This window comes from Microtus oregoni, unplaced genomic scaffold (assembly GCF_018167655.1).
Source record: "Microtus oregoni isolate MIOR12 unplaced genomic scaffold, Mior012 000005F_ref0000423, whole genome shotgun sequence".
NCBI classification, from domain to species: Eukaryota; Metazoa; Chordata; class Mammalia; order Rodentia; family Cricetidae; genus Microtus; species Microtus oregoni.
In genome coordinates, this window is record NW_024543064.1 from 50,381,608 (window position 1) to 50,396,327 (window position 14,720).

The window sequence follows — 14,720 nt, forward strand, 5'->3', positions numbered from 1 at the left end:
ACTGGCTTTGTAAGACATTGCCCAGCTACCGTCTCTTTCCTGCCAGTGTTGAGCTTGTCTTCTAGGCTCCCGGAGCATCTTTTAAATTACATACTAGTTTGTACTGAATGGGATGTTTAATTCACGGGTTTTTTCCTCAGAGGGGTAACATGATTCATGGGATATTGTGTGTGCACAATGAATGTTTGCTAATTGACTGAATAAATGAAGGAAAGAAGCATGAATTGTGTAACTTTAGTAACATTTGACAGTTATGGCATTAGGATAGACCATGCACTTCCTCTTTTCTCTGAATTTTCAGTCTAGTAAGGAAACCAAATAAAGCCTGTCTTCTCATTGTGTATAGACCCTGACATTGAGATGACCTGGCATGACCACCCGTCTTTCATTTCATGTTCCCTCCGTGCAGCAACAGCCTTGTGTTCCACTGCCTTGCGTTACTCCAGTATCCAGAAAGGCTTCGGAGGGGAGCCATTTCCTTAGTCTGGAGAGAAGCACTGCACACGTTTCCCCCAAAGCTAGAACACATCATGGATGCTGTTATCAGCGTGCTGAGCTCACGCCAAGATCTGAATCCCTTGGGAATTTCCTCTCTACTCACCATCCTGATTTACATTTTTTTTTAATGTAATGGGATCTAAGCCCTCTCGCAGGGTCCGTTTTTAGCCTCCGTTTTCTAAAGCCCATTTCTATTATTTCTTGCCATGGATTTATTTAGGAATAAAGTCAACCTTTGGAATTATTGTGGCATACGGTTAGAGTTTGCTGTGAGGGGTTGGGGTATCCATTTCTCCGTCATGCGGCAAAAGTGTAGCAGCTGTAATATCTCATTACAGAGCCCTGCTTTATTTAATAAAAAAATACTATTGCTCTGCTTAACAGAATTACCCTCGTCCCCGCGCCCTCTTACAAAACCTGATGTGTGGTTTCAATGTCTTCCCCATAATAGCTCTCGGTGGTTTGCATGTGATATCAGTTAGCTTCAGGATCTGCTTTCGATTCTGCCGCTTCAGATTGTATTTTCACTGTGAGCCATTAGTCACCAAATGTTGACAAGCATTTGTAAGGATGCCATCTCTCCCTTTGTTTATATGCAAGGGCAGCAACTAAAATGATTTATTTATGCTTTAATTAAAATTTGTGGATAGACCAGTGATTTTTAGCAGTGACTTTTCTAATTTGTGGGCACAAGAAAGGAAAAAGAAATCAATAACCTGATACCATTTATGTTTTTATAGTTACCCCAGGCATTTATAATGCAGACCCGCCACTCACCTGCAGTCCCACTTGGAGGAGAGTGATCCTCACCACATAAATCGTGCCCAGGGGCCAAGGGGGTCTATATTTCAGAGTCACTTCCCTTATGTCAGCTCTAAGTGAGGCGTCGCATGCTTTCCATTCTCATGGTTTCACGGCAAAGCACAAGGCTAAAATGAATATTGAAAGTAAATTGATGGACTGTAAGTTTTATAACACTTGACCCAATGTGTACGGACTGCTTAGAATCTTAATAATTAAACACATTGATTTTGATTTCTGCCTATCGCATGTTCCACGTTGAAAACGTACCCCATAGGGTCTTTGGAAAGAACATACCCCAAATGCCAAGCTTTTATGGGAACTTAATATATTCAACATTGCAGGTGCATAAATCTCCATGAAATTGCACCGAGTTAATGCATTTACTGGTGCACACAATTCAGTAACTACTTTGTAAAAATCTAAATAAAGATAGATAAGACAGGTAGGTAGAGAGAAATAATGAGTAAATGTTCCAATGTATATTAACAAGATGAGGTTATTGCCTCCACAGGCTATCAGTCTAACCGAAAAGGAATTCATTAATTTTCCAGCCATTGGAGATGGTTTTAATTGCTGATTTTCAAAGACTTGGGAAAATGAACTGTTTTTGCCTTGTCTTCCAGACTCACATTATCAACTGCCGATAGTCAGGCTTGGGCTGTGTGGGTGGAGTGATGACACAGAAGGCGGGAACAGAAATGCTTGGGGTTTGCTCACCACTTTGGCCCCTGAGATAAGGGTCCAAGTGACAAGGAGAAGCCTATTTGATCCCGGTTTCCCTTACAAAGGCTCCCATTCAAGTTTCCGCCCTGCCCAGAGCTCCTCTTTGGGAACACACATTTTCCAAGGCTCCTGCAAACTCTCATGTGCTCCACGCTTCCCTTTAGCTTTTGCAGTTTGGCTGTGGGAACGTCCGTGTCAAGTTCTCACTGTGGCATGCTGGAAACATCTGACCACATTCTAGCAAGAAGGCAGAGCTGGGCACTTTCCTAGGAGCAGATCTGTGTGCTTGGAGATAACACTCCACTCCGTGGGAACCGTCTAACCTCATAGCCATCAGCAGGATGTTTTCTTATGACATCTGACACAGACTTTCATGTTATAAACACAAGTGTAAAAATTCTCTGCTCATTTTAAATTGAACCGCGTTATTATCAAATTTTGTAGGATCTTTCTACATTCTAAATGGGCATTCCTTATCAGATGCATGCTTTACAATTTCATTTTTTTTTTTGTGGCTTTGTGCTCTGAAGCCTGGAACTTTTGTTTTATTTGAGAATTAAAATTATTACTTAATTTAAATTGAGATGTTTTTGTTGTTGTTATCGCTTGTAGCTTCCATGATCCATCTAAAAAAATATTATTTAATTTAAAGCCTCATTTTTATTTCTCATCGCTTTTATTTTGTTCTAACAGTTCCTTGGTTTCAGCTTCTATTTTGGGTCTACAATGCATCTTGCAGTGCTTTCCGTGTTTGGTATGAAGTGGGGTAGCTGTGTGTGTTCAACTGTGTGCATTTACTGTGGCTATCTGGTTGTCCAAGCACCATTTGTTGAAAAGTCTCTGCCCCATGTTGTCTTGGGCCCATTTCTAAGAGTTGATGGGCTAAAATTGTAGGGATTTCTTTCTGGACCTTTAGTTCTGTCTCACCTGTGTAGATGCCTTTCTTAGCAGGTATACAATGCTGTGCTAATCACAGTGGTTTCAATGTCAGTTTTCAAAAAGGAAGCGCGAGTTCTCTTAACTTGGAGCACTGATGAAAGTTTCTACATCTCCACATAATTTCATGACCTTGATGGTGGTTCACGGGTTAAAATGCATCTGAGATTTTAGAAGGGATTGTGTTGAGTATACAAATCATGCAGGAGAGGATTGAGCTTTTCAACCCCAAGCATAGAATGTCTTTCTGTTTATTTGGACTTTCTCTCTGCTATGTTTTGTAGTTCTCATGATTTCTTAGTTCTTTTCTTAAACTTGTTCCATTGAGGGAGATTTTTTTTGTTCTTGTTTATTTTTTTAAAAAATTTTAAATTGTTTTTACTGAGCTATATATTTTGCTCCACTCCCCTCCTTTCCTCCCCACTCCCTTTCTACCCTCTCCTATGGCCCCCATGCTCCCAATTTACTCAGGAGATCTTGTCTTTTTCTACTTCTCATGTAGATTAGATCTATGCATGTCTCTCTTAGGGTCCTCATTGTTGTCTAGGTTCTCTGGGATTGTGATTTGTAGGCTGGTTTTCTTTTCTTTATGTCTAAAAGCCATTTATGAATGAGTACATATGATATTTGTCTTTCTGGATCTGGTTTACCTCACTCAATATGATGTTTTCTAGATCCATCCATTTGCCCACAAATTTCAAGATATCATTATTTTTTTCCACTGTGTAGTACTCCATTGTGTAAATGTACCACATTTTCCTTATCCATTCTTCAGTTGAGGGGCATTTATGTTGTTTCCGGGTTCTCACTATGACAAGCAGCACCGCTATGAACATAATTGAGCACATGTCCTTGTAGTACGATTGAACATCCTTTGGGTATATACTCAGAAGTGGTATTGCGGTTCTTGAGTGAGATTGTTTTCCCAGCATCAATGCAGAAGTGTTCCCTTTACCCCACATCTTCTCCAGCATAAGTTGTCATCAGTGTTTTGGATCTTGGCCATTTTTACAGATGTAAGATGGAATCTCAGAGTTTTTTGATTTGCAGTTCTCTGCTGGCTAAGGATGTTGAACATTTCCTTAAGTGTCTTTCAGTCATGTTAGATTCCTCTGTTGAGAGTTTGGATGGTGTATTAAGGAGCGGCAGGGCTACGTTCCTGGCACACGGCTGCCTGCACGGCTAGCTTTATATATGAAATAATTACACAGAAACTGTATTCTTTTAAACACTGCCTGGCCCATTAGTTCCAGCCTCTTACTGACTAGCTCTTACATATTGATCTAATCCATTTCTAATATTCTTTGTAGCACCACGAGCTGGCTTACCGGGAAAGATCTTCACCTGCGTCTGTCTGGAGTGGGAGAATCATGGCAACTCCTGACTCGGCTTCTTTCTCCCAGCATTCTGTTCTGTTTACTCTGCCTACCTAATTTTCTGTCCTATTAAAGGGCTGAGGCAGTATCTTTATTTAACCAATGAAATTAACACAAAACAGAAGACTCTCCCCCATCATTTGGAGGGAGATTTTAATGCACAGACTGAGTAACCAATAGGTATCCAGACCGAAAATAAAATCAGAAGACACATGAAAGACATGAATTAAATTATTTGAAAACTTATGTGGAACTCGCTAATCTATAATTACAAAACACATAAATTTTTCAATTGCATTTTAAGTGCTTCCTGTGAGTGTTGCTTTATAATATGTCCTCAAACTTCATTCTTCACAATTGTTTTGGCTTATTTTTATTATTTATGTATTTATCAGTGTTCATATGAATACAAGTACTAGCTGGGGTTCTAAAGGAGTTGTATAGCTCTCTCTGGATCATGTTGTGGAATGGCGTTTACATTCACAGGTGACACTGATTGATTTGTCCCAGGAACACAGCATTACCCTTGCCCTCTTTTCGATCTTGGGAGTTCCCTTGTGGGATTCCCTTCTGTAAGCTATGAATATGTTCAATTACCATTGGCTAATAAAGAAACTGCTTTGGACTATGGCAACCCTTTCCCTCATTTTGATCTTTGATTTCTCTTGACAATATTTGGTGGCATGAGGACAGTGCATTTCTTTCCTTGTAGATGAGACCTTTCTAGAAATGTGGGCTTCTACTTTGTTGCTGGTTTATTGGCAGACCATGATTCTCTGTACACAGACTTTGTATGCAAGGAGCCACAAGGCTAACCCATAATGTTTCATTTAGATCCTTTTGCACCTTCTATACATACACTCAAATTATCTGTGAATAATAGTTTTCTATCTTTATGCTGTTTAGTCAATCTTCATCTTATTTCAACAACTACAACCTCCAAAATAATATTGGGTAAAAAGTCCTTAATAACACACACTTTATTCCCATTTCACAAGGAATCTTTTAGTATTTCACCACTAAATAGGATATGCATTTTAAGTTGAGTTGCTTTGTTTTTAAGAAATCTTTTTTATGATATTATGGGGATCTTATTCCTAATTTTCTATTATTTTTTTTGTTCGTTTGTTAACACAGTGGCTGTAGAAACTTATCAGCATTTTTATTAGAATGAACTCAACTTGGTCTTCTTGTAATTCACAAGGAAACTTGTCTTTATTTATGGTCATATGGAAGACATTCTAAATAAGACTTTAAAAATTAGAATACCACAAGGTGATGCCTGGGCAATTGCTTGGTGCTTGGTATCTATGAGGACCTTTGCTAGGGATACTTAACTTAGCATCTGAAGGTCAGAGCAGCTTCTCAAAAAAAAAAAAAAAAGGAACGTGCATTCAAAGGTGGGCAAGAGTGACCTAGTTGATGGTAATACCAGCCGGCAAGAAAACATTCTCTGCAGAATGAAGAACACACCCAAAGGCTCCAAGGTGGGACAGTGCTTTTGTGCTCCAGGAATTGAATTCCAAGTGGATCTCTCCAACAGGAATCCAATATGCCTCCAGAGAATAGAATTGCCTGTGGAGCAGAGGTGACATTAATATTTTCTTGGGTGGCCTTTTTCCTTCCTTTTTTTTAGTATCAGCAGCTGCTATTGATGGATGACGTGATGATTGACACCAAGTCAGTTTTTCGTGACTCTGCTCCTCCTGCTCCCAGTAGGCCAGAGGTTCTATAGAAATGCCACAGATTAGGTCAGTGTGACAGAGCACGCCCCCTCTACCATCTGTTTAAGAACCATACCAGTTGTTCAAAGGTTAGAGAACTTCTCTGTGGTGTAATGGGCACTCTGGAAATGAACAGCAGTGGTGATTGTTCAATAATGTAAGCAAACAGCACTCTTGAATTAGACGTGCCAAACTGGTTGAAGTAGCAAATTTTGTTATTTTATACTCTAAAAATTAAGCTAATGTAGCGACATTCATAAAATTTTGTACATGAAGTGGATAAAATATATAGCATGTGAATCGTACCTCAAAGTGCTATCAAAAGTAGACAAAGGATTTGAATAGATATCGCCACAAAAACACACAAATGGCCAAAAGTACATGTAGACACTCACCAGCAAAACCACAATAAGATATCACTCCACACACACAAAGGTGGCTACTTTTCTCTCGCTGTGATAAGACGCTGTGACTAAAAATAACTCATGGAGAAAGGGAGAAAGAGTTTCTTTTGGCTTAGGTGTTTTATAGGTAGCATTCAAAATGACAGATGGTGGCTGGAGCAGGAAGCCGGGACCACATCTTTAGCTACAGGCAGAGTGTGGACGAGTGAGTCTGTAAATGTTTAAAGTCCATCCCAGTGAAGTGCTTCCACCAAGCTGTAGCTCCTTAAACTTCCATAACCTCCCTAAATAGCGCCCTCAACTGGGGACCAAGTCTTCAAATATGTGTCTCTGTGGAGACAGTTTATTCAAGTCACCACAGAGGACTATAATTATAAAACCCAAAGCAAATGCTAGACAACCGTGTTGACAAGATGGGGCAAAACTGAAACATGGATTGTTAACCAAATCCTAAATCATGCACCCTGTTTAGAAAATAGTTTAGCAGTTCCTAAAAGGATAAACAGAGTTACCATTTGCCCTAACCATTCCCCTACTAAGCACACTGAATAAATTAAAGCATGTGTTCCTGTAGAATCCTTTATATTCATAGCTATGGGTGTATTATTCATAAAACCCAAAACTGAAGAAAACTTCAAACGTTCCTACTCTGGTAAATGAATACATAAATGCGGTCCATCACAAAAGTAGAAGGCAATTTGCCCATAGAAATGAGAGAAGAACTGAGATAGGCTTAGATACTATACTATGGAGAAACATTGTTCACACACTTAGGAGGAAAATGCCAGAGTGTATGGTTCTATGGATATGAAATGCCAAGATTTGGTAAATTCATAGAGATGGGTAGAGGCTTCCAAGTGCATGGTAGGGAGAAGGAGTGAGTAAGACATGCTTGATGATGTTGGGGTGGTGGTGGCGTGCTCTGAAATTAGATAGCGTTAATGGTTGCACTGTATACATTAAAGCAATAGATTTTATGGTATATAAAGTATCTTAATGAGTCTCTTGTTAAAGTTTTCCATATTAACATGGATAAGAACCCATAGTTGGGGAGCTCTTAGGCCCCAGGGGTGAACCTACTATTATTATTTTGATAGACATAGTATCAAATCGTGCTCTGAATTTCTAGCTCTTTACCCATAGACGTTTGTGGCCCTCGGACCACAATCGGAGAAGCTTCTTTGTGAGGTGGACAGTGATGAGTGCAGGAGCTCACACCTGGTGACAGTGGAGAGCATCAGTGCTGGGGGATTGTTCAGCCAGAAGTGTCTAGACTACAGCTGTCGGAACATGGTCCAAGAATGGAGTCATGCGAAGGGACTTCTGAGTGCTCGCGAGAAGACTCCAAGACAACAAGACAAGAATCTTGGGACCACAGTTTCTACAAAAACATAGAATTGTTCTTGTAATGTGCTTTTATGTCCCTCCTGTGTGTAGCAGATAGGAGTGCTTTTGTTTTTGCTTCCTCATTACAACTCACATTGATATTTCTTTGTCTGTCTCTATGGACAAACATGTTTTTGCCATGTGCAGTTTGTCCACCACATGAAGCTTGCCCACTGCATGTGACTTATCTACGTGATTGGAAACTTTACACACATGACTCAGTCCTCAGAGTATAAATTGTCTGATGCTCTGAATAAAGTTGGCTATTGCATGAGACCTTAGTCCACCTCATTTTTAGTCTTTACTCTTGCAGGTTCAAGCCACCAATCAGAGCAGGAAACACACAGCTACTCTGTAAGGCTCAGGGACCATCTTGGAAGATGGGGAGGAAAGACCCAAATGTTAAGGTTACTGGATATCATAGGGCTGTGCATTCCTTTCTTAGTTACAGTCTCTATTGCTGTGATAAAATATCATGACCAATAGCCACTTGGAGAGGAAAGACTTTTTTTCAGCTTACAGTTCTGCATGATAGTTTGTCATTAATTGGATGTCAGGGCAGGAACTCAAGGCTGGAACCTGGAGGTAGAAGCTGATGCAGAGGTCATGGAAGAGTGTTCCTCGCTTGCCTCTCATCACTTCCTCAGCCTGCTTTTTTATAGCATCCAGGACCACCAGCCCAGGGGTGGTACAACCCACAGGGATCTGAGTCCTCCTGCACCAATCAGCAGTCAAGAAATGCACTACAGGCTTGCCCACAGACAAATCTTATGGAAACATTTTCTCAATGAGAGACTCGCTTCCCAAATGACTACAGCTTGGGTTGACTTGACATAAGACTTGCCAGTATAATTGATAAACTCATAGTGGCTCAGATTACCTTTGCAAGACCTGTACAGGATCAAGTTAGTCAACATTTTAGCATGGGAGGGGAAAGCCTCTCAAGCCCCCCACTCCCTAGTTGAGGAGCTGTGGACAGAAGCTGAAGGTTTCTGAGGGAAGGAGAGTCAGTTTTCTTGATGGGTGTGGTCCCTCATAGGTTGACTATATCCAGTGGATGGCCCTATATCTGTGAGTATATGCGTATCGCTATGTAGTCTTGGTGGGCTAGAAACAAAAAGAGAACTGAAGTTAGGAGGAGTAAGGAGGTAGAGAGTTAGGAGGAATGGCGATTGAACATGATCAAAATATACTGTATGCATGACACTCTCAAAGAACCAATAATAATATTTTACTAAAAATAGAAATTAAATTAAAAACTAAAAAAATTTCCACAAGTATTGTTATTCATTTATCAACTTGTAGACCAGTTTTGCTTTGCTCATACTGAAAATATGTTATTAGGAACAAAAATGGAATCAATATACTTTCCTGGCAGAACACTCTTTTCTTTAGTTGAGACACTGCTCCTCATCACCTGGCTGCTTCTCTCCCTGTTGTCCATCCTGTCTGGCAGTGGTGTAGCTAACCATTTCTGTCCTGTCCTTCTTGAATGTCCCCAAAGGCCCATCGTGAAGGGCGAGGTTCCTAGGGTGGTGCAATGCGAGACAGAGATGTTAAGAGGAGGAGACTTTGGGAAATCCCTAGGTGATTAGGGGGCATGCCCCTCTAGGCACAGCACAGTTCTGTGCCCTTCTCCTCTTCTGATTTCATGACCATGAAGTCGGGAGTTTTGCTCCACATGAGTTCTTACTGTGTTGTCCTGCTTTCCTAGAGACCCAGAGGCAATGTGTCCAGTTGACTATGAACTGGAAGCTCAGAAGTATAAGTCAAAATAAACCTTTTCTCTTCATAATTTACTTATTCCATGTATTTTATTATAATGATGGAAAGATGTTTAATACCATCCTGTGTGTTTTGATTAGGTTCAAGCTGTATTTTGTTTTCTATACTTCGCTTTCAGTGCCTCTATACGCTTAGTGTAACAGTTTGGGTATCTAATGACTACTAAAGGCTTGTGTGAGAAGGCTTGGTTCCCAGATGGTGGTATTAATGGAGATTGAAGAGATTTGGGGAGGTGGGATCTAGTTGGTAGAGGTAGACCACCAGGATATGCTTTTGAAAGAGATGTGTTTCTGTCTGTCTGTCTGTCTGTCTGTCTATCTCTTTCCTGGATGCTATGGAATGAACAGCTTTGGTTGACTCTGTGTTTTCTACTATGTGGTGTCCAGGCCATCTGAAACCTAAAGTGATGGAGTAACCATGTACCCCGGGGCTTGTGAGTCCAAATAAACATTTCCTCCCTTTAACCTGTGTATCTCAGGTATTTTTTTTATTAATGAATTTCATTCTTTAACAATTTCACCCATGCATGTATGTGCTACGGTTATTTTCACTTCCACTCTCTCCTGCCTCCCCCTCTCTCCATCCACCCCCTCCTAAGCCCCTTTCTCATATTCATGACTTTTTGGTTTGTTTCGTGACCCAATGAGTTTAACCAGGGCCATGTGTGTGACTGGGTTTGAGCTCTCCACTGGAGCATGAACACAGCAGGGGGTGCACAAATGAAGACAGCGACTCTCCCTCTCCCAAAGTCTATCAGCCACTAGCTCAGCAGGGAGGCGTAGGGCCCATGAACCCTTCCTTATCCACGCTATCTTGGGTATTTCCACATAGAAGCAAAAAGCTGATTACCATACTTACTTACCTATTATCAGACATCATTTCTTTTATAACTACTATTAGTGTCTTGTTTTATTTTATCCATTCTTTATCTTTTAAATGGACTCTGCTTGATTAATCTAGTTGATGCTCTCATTGGAATTTTTGTTCTATTCACATTTAATGTAACCACGATTTACATGGGCTTAAATCTGTAATGCTTACTACGGTTCAGTAAATATTGCTCATAAGGTATGTATTAAACACCCAGTTCCCAGCCAATGGTGCCATTTCAGAGTTTCTGGAAACTTTAAAAGATGGAACCTGTTTGAAAGAAATTGGAATTTGGTTCTTGATTACTGTTTTGCTTTTGGTGCCTTCCTGCTTCAGAAGTGAAGGCTCTCTGCTAAAGACCCCATTTCTGTGGTATTCTACCCATGCTTAGGGGGCCAAGCAAGCATGAGCTGATCTTTCAGTATGTTCAAGCCCCAATGCATCCTCTTATAACTTGATTCTATGCAACTGATCCCAGAGATAAAGAAAATGCAACATGATGCTGTTCTAAAACATTGTTCTAGAAGGAGGTTAGGGAAGTGAAAATCCTACTTTCATTCTCTTTTTGCTAGCCTGGATTAGTCACCATGTAGACAAAAGTGAGTATCTTCACCCTCTGCCCTATACACCAAAAAAATGGGTTCTATTGTTTCTAGTTTGCTTTTTATCCTGTGTCTTTTATTTATTTTTTGATTAAGAGTTTAGTGATCTATTTTTTTTTTTAAGTGCTGTCTCTGTGCTTATGTATTTATCTGGGAGATTTCCACATGCACATTTGACTCTCAGATTTGGTGCCTGGCTGCAGTAATGCAATGATGGAACGCACTCTGTGTTGCATCTCATTACATGGAAGCATAAGAAACTTAGCATGCCCTGACACCTACCTGACGTCTGTGCTTGGCCGACATGTCCTCCGTCTTTCTGTGCTTTAGGCACATGGGACACTATGGATTTATTTTTTAGGCAGCGCTTCCATCTTCTCGCCTTTCTTCCATCTCTTATTTCTGTGTGAATCACTTTTCTCATGCTTGAGAATCATTTTAAGGACTTTGTTTTGCATTTAAAATTATTTTTACTTTGCCTTCATTTTGAAGCAGTTGACTCCAGATTGTCAGTGATGAAATTCAGGACATACTCTCCCAAATATGTGACCTGGGCCTTTAAAAAGACCAACATATAGTTGTCCTCTTGGCTATGGGAAGTAGACAAAATGGCCGGGGAGAAAATTGAGATCTTGGAGGTGGGGTGGGATGGGAGATGGGGAGAGAAAAGGGAGAAGGGGAGAATGGGGGGAACTTGGGGAAAAAGGAGGATTGGGATAAAGGAAGGTTGGATAGGGGAGCACGGAAGCACAATTCTTAGTTAAGGGAGCCACCTTAGAGTTGGCAAGAGACTTGAACCTAGAGTGGCTCCCAGATGCCCAAGCCAAGGTCCCCAGTTAGTTCCTTGGGCAGCTGAGGATAGGGAACCTGAAATGACCCTAACCTATAGCAATACTGACGAATATCTTGCATATCATCATAGAACCTTTATCTGGTGATGGATGGAGATAGAGACAGAGACCTACACTGGAGCACTGGACTGAGCTCCCAAGGTCCCAATGAGGAGCAGAAGGAGGGAGAACATGAGCAAAGAAGTCGGGACCACGAGGGGTGCATCCACCCACTGAGACAGTGGAGCTGATCTATTGGGAGCTCACCAAGGCCAGCTGGACTGTGACTGAAAAAGCATGGAATAAAACTGGACTCTCTGAGCATGGCGAACAATGAGGGCTGATGAGAAGCCAAGGACAATGGCACGGGGTTTTGAACCTACTTAATGTGCTGGCTTTGTGGGAGCCTAGCCAGTTTGGATGTTCACCTTCCTAGAAATGGACGGAGAGGGGAGGACCTAGGACTTACCACAGGACAGGGAACCCTGACTGCTTTTCGGACTGGAGAGGGAGGGGGAGAGGAGTGGGGGGAGGGGGAGAAGGGTGGGAGGAGGGGGAGAAGGGTGGGAGGAAGGGGAGGGAAATGGGAGGCTGGGAGGAGGTGGAAACTTGTTTTTTTTTTTTTTCTCCTTTTCTCAATAAAAAAATGGAAAAAAAAAAGACCAACAGAATGCTGGGTGGTGGTGAGAATGCCTTTAATCTCAAGACTTGGGAGCCAGAGGCAGGCTGATCTCTGTGAGTTCGAGGCCAGCCTGGTCTACAAAAACTAGTTCCTGGATAGGCTCCAAAGCTACAGAGAAACCCTGTCTTGAAAAAAACAAAAACAAAACAAAAACAAAAAACAAAAAACCCAACAGAAGCACTCTGATTTTCCTGTTGTTCTCCCTGAAACCAGTCATAGGATTCTCCCCTCTCTCTGAGAGGCCTCCCTGAGCCTCTGAGAGAAAAGGAACAGCCCCTGTTTGAAGGGGAAGGTTCTGGAGAAGGCTCTGAATGGGCAGGCCTGGCTTTTCCCAGCCTATGACCAGCAGCTCACAGCTACTTTCTTGACTGTCTTTCCCCTATGGCAGCAATGCCTCATCAAACAGCCTCAGCTCACTCAGGCCTTACTGTTTCTTCAAGTCTTTATTTTCCTATGAGAGCTTACACTAACTAAATTTGTGTGTTCTTCTCTGCTTTTCCTTTCCTTGGTGCTGGGATCAAACCCAGGGCTTTGTACACAACGGCTAATCAGCCGTCTCTGCTGAGCTGACTCCCCCGATGCTTGGTCGTGGGCTCTGGGCCTCTGCAATGAAGACAGGAAAGGATATTTCGGTTTTGTTTTTCTTCTCCTTGCATCGGTTACAGCTGTTCAAAAGCTGGGTATGTTTCATTCACAAGCACACCCTGTATATCAAGCTCATTCTTATAATGTATAATGTATCACACAACACTTTCAAATTGCCCTGCGATGTGCCCACTGTGGGAATGCCCAGCAAGCTTGCCAGATGTTGAACAGAGCAGGCCTTTGGAACAGTCACTTAGGCCTCAGCTTCCTGAACCACAGGCTGAGTCTGAGCCAATTAAGTTTCTGCCCCATGAAGGAAATCGAACTCAGACTGCTCAGGGTACAAGCAGGGATTGAGTATATATAATATATATGTATATATTGAATTGAATATTGATTGAATGTCTATATCTACAGTCAGTTTCTCCTGACTTGCAGAAATTGCCTCTCTGTCTCAGTGGTCAGAATTGGAGTAGCAGTGGTTGGAGTCAACTAACACAACCATAAAGTTCCATTTACCGAGTGCCTACTCAGTGCCAGGCACTCACAAAAATGTCAGGTGTGCACAATCTCTTTCCTCTTCCCTGTGCATAATTGAGCACCACCCCCCTCCACTGCCTGCCCACCTCCCCACCTCCACTGCCTGCCCACCTCCCCCCTCCACTGCCTGCCCACCTCCCCACCTCCACTGCCTGCCCACCTCCCCACCTCCCCACCTCCGCCCTCCACTGCCTGCCCACCTCCCCACCTCCCCACCTTCACTGCCTGCCCACCTCCCCACCTCCCCACCTCCCCACCTCCACTGCCTGCCCACCTCCCCACCTCCCCATCTCCCCACCTCCCCACCTCCCCGCCTCCACTGCCTGCCCACCTCCCCATCTCCACGGCCTGCCCAGCCAGTGTTCTGTACACTGAGTGTATTTTGGCTGCTCTGAGATTCCCAGTCAGACAGTAGTCAAAGGCTGGGATTGTAAATTTTTTTTTGTCACTCGACAACCTGTAATGGTTTCTCTTACACATCAGTTACTATCTGTGATGAACAATACTGAATATTTAGAACTAGACTCACCTAGGAGACAGCTCTGCGCATGTCTGTGAGAGAATTTCTAGATGGCGTTAAATATATAGAAATGCAATGCCTCAGTCTGGGGGCCCAGAGTGAAGGAAAAGGAGCACAAGACCCAAGTGAAGGAACCCCTCTTTTCTGTTGCAGATACAATGTGAACATCTGCAGCCCATTCCTGTTGCCTGCCCATCACTATGGTGAATGGTATCCTCAAACTGTGAGCTAACATCAGCCCTTTCTTCCTTAAAGTAGGACATTTTGTCAAGGCAGTAACTGGGAACACTCTGTTCTAGGTTCTGGAGGTAGACGGCCCAGGAACACGGTGGCCATGTCTTAGCAAATGTGCTCGGCAAAGTCCTTGAAGAGGTTAAAGTCTGAGCCAAGAGCTCAGTGCAGTGAGAAAGTGCAGTAGGAAAACCCAGAGAGAGAAGTCCCTGGTGCAGAAAAGC